This window comes from Branchiostoma floridae, chromosome 4, assembly GCF_000003815.2.
Source record: "Branchiostoma floridae strain S238N-H82 chromosome 4, Bfl_VNyyK, whole genome shotgun sequence".
NCBI classification, from domain to species: Eukaryota; Metazoa; Chordata; class Leptocardii; order Amphioxiformes; family Branchiostomatidae; genus Branchiostoma; species Branchiostoma floridae.
Window position 1 is genome coordinate 6,866,575 of NC_049982.1, and position 6,000 is coordinate 6,872,574.

Below are 6,000 nucleotides of genomic sequence, written 5' to 3' on the forward strand. Positions count from 1 at the left end.
ACATAAAACGGGGCATCGTTATTGAAGACGCAACCATATATAAAGCCGAAATAGGAGTTAACCTCGACCAATCAGAGAAAAGTAACCTACGCCACCTCCAAATTACGAATTCATCCGCAATGTACTGTAATCAGGGCATGAAACTGCTGAATATTTCGGCGAATATCATCGTAAAAGATAGCAGTTTGAAAGACAATAAGGAAACCGGCATCATAGTGGAAGAAGTAACACGAAACAAAGCATCCATCAGTTTGAATGCATCGGAAATCTCTTGGAATGGGGGAGCGGGACTGGAAATGACATTTTCAGATTCGACGTACGAAAAAGAAATCGTGGTCTCTGGATGTCGATTCGAAAGGAATGCGCTTGTGGGTAGTGAGGGGAATCCTGCAGTAAGTCTCACGGGACACGCTGCCAAATGGGACATAAGAGGAAATACGTTTGACAACAATCCAATAGCTGCGGTGGAAATAGCTGGAGCGATGTCGATGTGGAACTTTGAACAAAACTGGTTCATTCGTAACCGCGTTCAGAGGTATCTAATCAGTACCGCCGATGTGTCATTTTCTACAGTCACCTTCGAGGGAAATGCCTTTACTGACAATCAGGTAGAAAACGGTGGTTTGATGGATATAAGTGGGTTTGAAAACAACTGCACGATTTCATCAAACGTGTTCCAGAACAACTCGGGGTGGTATGTTATCGACATCGCAGTTTCTGGACATGGAGTCGATGGTACAATCTTACCCTTCGTCACAGTGTCTGATAACCGTCTGGAGGGCAATGTAATCAACCAGTCACATGAGTCTTTCGGCTGTGCTATTTTTGTTGGACTGATGCAGAACGTCCCAATATTCCAGTTCAACCGTCTGCATAACCCTCATTTTACCTGGGAAGTGTGCATGGACAGAGCCGATACGTTATCTGACAACGTGTTTGAGGCACCGCTGAACTGGTGGGGAAGTGAAGACCCAACTACAATCCGGGACAGGATTTTCGACTTTGACGATTGGAACGATCACCCTCTTGTCGACTTTAGTCCTTTCCTGATATCTGCAGAGGGGAATATGTCACGCCATTGGGTCAGGATCTCAGAAATAGGAGGACGGATCTTTGGCAACATGACACTTACGATTGATGGCAGTCCGTATCTTGTATCCGAGGATATCACAGTTCTCCCGAATGCAACATTAAACATCCATCCCGGCGTCGAACTGCAATTTGCTCCAAACATAGGAATATTGGTAGAAGGATCATTACAAGCCATGGGAGAGGAAGATAACAAAATAGTTATGACATCAGGTTCTCAGCATCAGAGGATACCTCCAGGCATAACAGCGGACAGGTTTTCCGGAATACGCCTTGCCAATGGTGCTAATCCATTCGAGGGAAGAGTGGAGATATTTGTTAATGGACAATGGGGAACTGTCTGTCATGATTATTGGGGACCATCTGACGCCACTGTGGCTTGCAGACAACTTGGATTTGGCCCAGTGGTAGATTACTGGCATCGCTTTGGTGGTGGATCAGGTCCCATATGGTTGGATAACGTCAACTGCAATGGGAATGAGTTTGATCTGCTTTCATGTAGGTCTAGAGGGATAGGGTCCCACAACTGTGATCACAATGATGACATAGGTATCAAATGTGGTCGGCAAAGAACAGCTTTATTCGCAAGAGACGACCACTGGGGCAACATTCGTGTCCAAACCACACACACAGAGTCACCGAGAGATGTACCAAGCTCCGTATTGCAGTATGTCACAATTTCTGGGGCAGGCATGTTGCATGGGATCGAGGTTCCGGCAATACAAACCATTGGTAATGTCATAACGCTGCATCACGTAAACGTGTACAACTGTAGCTCACATGGTATCGAACTGGTGTCACCATCAGAATCAGCAGATTACAACACTGTCAATGTGAACATGACGTCATCGACCACAGCGATGAAATTGGTGGAGTATAACAAAGATGTAGTATTGGAGAACATAGAGGCCACAGGAGGCAAGCATGGTATCCAGTTCAAGTCTCTTTGGGATTATAGTGTGACAACTCAGTTCCTGGAGACAAGTTCAGACATCTTTGTTGAAATTTGTGACAAAACCCCGACGGCGTATGTGACCTCTTCGACGATGATTTTCCACCGTAGCTCGTATCTGAACGGCTTTGCTAGGTCAGTCCACTGTAGTGTGATTATAAAAGCTCGGAGGAACCGTAGAATTCACATGAGACTGGACATATCATCGGTTAAGACAGGAAGTCGACTCAGCCTCCACCATGGGACATACAATGGAAATACAATCTCGCACTACGACAATGCACAAACATACGAGCTGACATCCTCCTCAGACACTGTTCGGATGGTGATGAGCGGACGTATCTATTTCACCTGCCAAGCTACAGTAGTTTCAAGTAACAGAACAGGTAAGGCCGGCATAATTTTACCATTAGATATGAATTTTAGAATTTTCTGAACAAGATAATGCCCCATCTGCCCAACAAGATATTATTACAAAACTCATATAGCTTAGAGTTGTATATATATGTGTACCCATCTTTGTGCATAAGTGGGTTTAGTTTATGATAGTCTGATTGTCTTAGCATATATTTCTTGACAAATTTAACAATTTTTTTTCTTCAAAATTGCTCACTCCGCAGTTCGGGTGAATCATGTCGTAGCTAACAGTGTGATTCAAGGAAACAGAGAGGGCGGACTTGTTTACACGGAACAGGGCACAGCAAGCACGCGTCTCCGCATCGTGAACACGGTCGTAAGGGACAACAGTGCTACGTCATCGTCAAGCCATTCGGCAGCCATTTCAGTTCGTGCGAAGGATATCCTGATTGACATGTTCAACAATACCGTGCAAAACAACAACGGTGGGGTCAGAGTACAGCTAGATGGACCGGAGACCAACAACACTGAAGAGACAAGAATGCATAAGATTACAAACAGTACATTCAACAACAACTACGGCTCAGACGTACTATATTTTGAACTTCTTCAGTCCCAAACGGACCATCTAATTCTGCAGGGAAACATAATGGAAAAGAACGAGGTGCCTAGTGCTGGCAGAGGCATAGTCACACTCACGGGAGTCCATACAGATCTCACGCAGAATACGTTCGGAGGAAACAATGGCGAACATGTCCTCAAGTATCAAGATCGAGACAATGGAGATGGCCATAGAAGCATAAACATCAGTGCAAACGTTTTCGAAGATACTATCGAAGTAGACCGAATTGTGGACATATCCGGAAACAGTACAAGAGTGGTCTCCGAAGAAAATGTGTTCCAAACTAACCAAGCCACTCTTATGCGGATCAGAGTTTCTGAGGGACAAGTCCAATTATTGGACAACGACTTTCACGGAAACAGAGGCCGGCTTCTTTCGTTTGAGCAAAGCAGTATGACTAGTGTCGAAATGATGGGAAACGACTTTCGTAACAACATTCGAGCTTCAAATTCTCTTTTAGACCTTCGTGGTGACAACTTCTACGCAATAACGCAAAATCTACTGTCAAATAACAGCGCTCCTATCATGATCAGAGTCTCCACGGCATTTCTGCATGATAACAGCTCAACCACTACAGATGTGTCGATGATTGGAAACATTCTAAAGGACAACATTTACTTCAATATTTACGACAACATCACCAGTCGTGACGTTGTAAGTTCATGCGCTGTTTTTTTCGCATCAGACCAAAATGTCCCAAGCTTTAGCAAGAACACACTGCAAAACCACAAGTTTCAGTATGAGCTATGCATGGATGCCTCTATTGCTTCCCTCAATAACATTCAGAATGCATCTGAGAATTGGTGGGGAAGTCAAAATGAAGACAACATTCGGCTGAGAATCTTCGACTTTGATGACAGAAATGACCGCAGGATCGTTAACTTCAGTCCATATCGAGCCAGTGAGTACGGAAACAACAGTATGTACGCGGACATCAGCAGAGATGAGGGTAGTATCTTACATGGACGGATACACAGATCTCTTACACTGGAGTCATCAAAGAGCCCATACATAGCCACAGGTGACGTCACCATCCTGCCAAATGTTACTCTCAGCATAGAGCCAGGTGTTGAGATCCGTGTCCAACAGGATGTTGGGATCCTTGTCTTGGGGAGTCTCCTGGCAAAGGGCACCAAAGAGGACAGGATAAGATTTTTACCACTCCATGAAATGGTCTCTTCCCCAGTAGCAAGTACATGGGAAGGGAACAACAGTAATTCGTGGGGAAACATCCGAATATCAGTTAGTAATTCTCAACTGACCATAGATCAGAAAATCACACTCGAAAACGTAGATTTTTTACATGCTGGTCAGCTACACGGACAAGACGTTCCTAGTCTGCAAATTATCGGCATTCACTTAGAAATTAGTGACGTAACCATCGCAAATTGCGTATCGGACGCGATTGAGGTTGTGTCTGCAAACCGTGTCAAGATAGATCGATTGTTTGCTGATAGCTGTAAGACTGCTGTCTCTCTCGCTGATATATCGAGCGACACTTACATAGGCTCATCGACCATTAGCTCGAACGAGATCGGAATCAGCATGACAGAAGCTTTAACCTACAGAGAGGTCTACATACCTAAAGGCCATGTCAGTTCCTTTGGATTCGTCGACATCTGTGATCACCAAAACGTCATCGAAGTACAGACAAGTTTGAAACTTTATCACAACTCCCATTACTCCACGCGTGTCTCATGTGTTAAAGTAGTCAGAACAAAACCAGAATTTCTTCTTCGCGCAAAGATATCGAGTCAGGACGTACAGCAAACAGTGACAATATATGACGGGGAGTTGCCATCAAATGATAAGCGCCTTCTTCACCTAACGCCTTCTACAGTCATCAGCTCCATGACGAAGAAAGTAGTTTTCTCTGTATCCAACAAATTGCTGATTGTGGCAAATGATCCGATAAACTTTCTAGTAGAAGTGAACGCCATCAGGAAGTCAGGTCAGTGTCATTTGTTTTCAGATTTTATTTCTAAGCCACGCATGTAATTGTCAATTTTTAATTGTCCTGTAAGCGTTGCCGAGATATCATTTTTCTGCCCTACTCACCTACATGCCATCAAAACGATATTACGTAGAAACAGTACAATGATAGCACGTATCGTTTAAATCACATTTCCTGCAGCCTATATATCATTTGAACTGTTAGAGTAATAGCAAGATTGACCTATATGCAAAGAATGCGGCATTCAAAAATTCCGCGCAACAATACAATTTAAGTATCAGAACTTCACATATTTTGTAACCGTTTGATAGCAATATTTGTAAATGTCTTCTATGCAATTTCTTTGTTCTGTCCAGAGAGCTGCAGTTTCGAGGATCTGTCATGCCCCTGGACAAATTCCCAAGACACGGCATGCCGGGAGGAGGATATAGAACAGGACTGGAGACTGCGGACCCGTGAAGTCGACCATCAGTGGTTTTCTGGACCACCGACGGACAAAACATATGGTATGTTCCATTAAACCAAAAATGTTTAACTTTGTTTATGTACAAATAACGCAGCAATCCGTCTGATTATATTTCACTACATACCGTATACATGGCAGTGAAATGTATTGTTCCTACATTTCTCTCCTAACCATGGGTATAGGAGTGAAATATTTTGTTATATGTCAACTGTGTGGCATGGGTGAATAGATATATTGCTATATTTCTTCACCCATGCCAAAAGTATGGGATGAAATAAATTTACATATCGTTTGTGTTTATGTTTCTTCTTCTATCTCCTCCTGTCAAATCTTCAAAGGTATTCATCTTGGACGATTGTGGGTCATATTGCCTGAAATTCTGCACAAGGGAAAAGCGGACCAATGCCCCGAGATTTTTTTTCATGTTTTACCGGATGGGAGAAAACATATTGTTTTAACTGGGAGAGATCGCGTGGCACAGCGGCAGCGTGTTTGCCTCGGGACTGAGAGGTCTCGAGTTCGAATCCGGCTGCGTGTCACCGATCTTGTGCCCTTGGGAA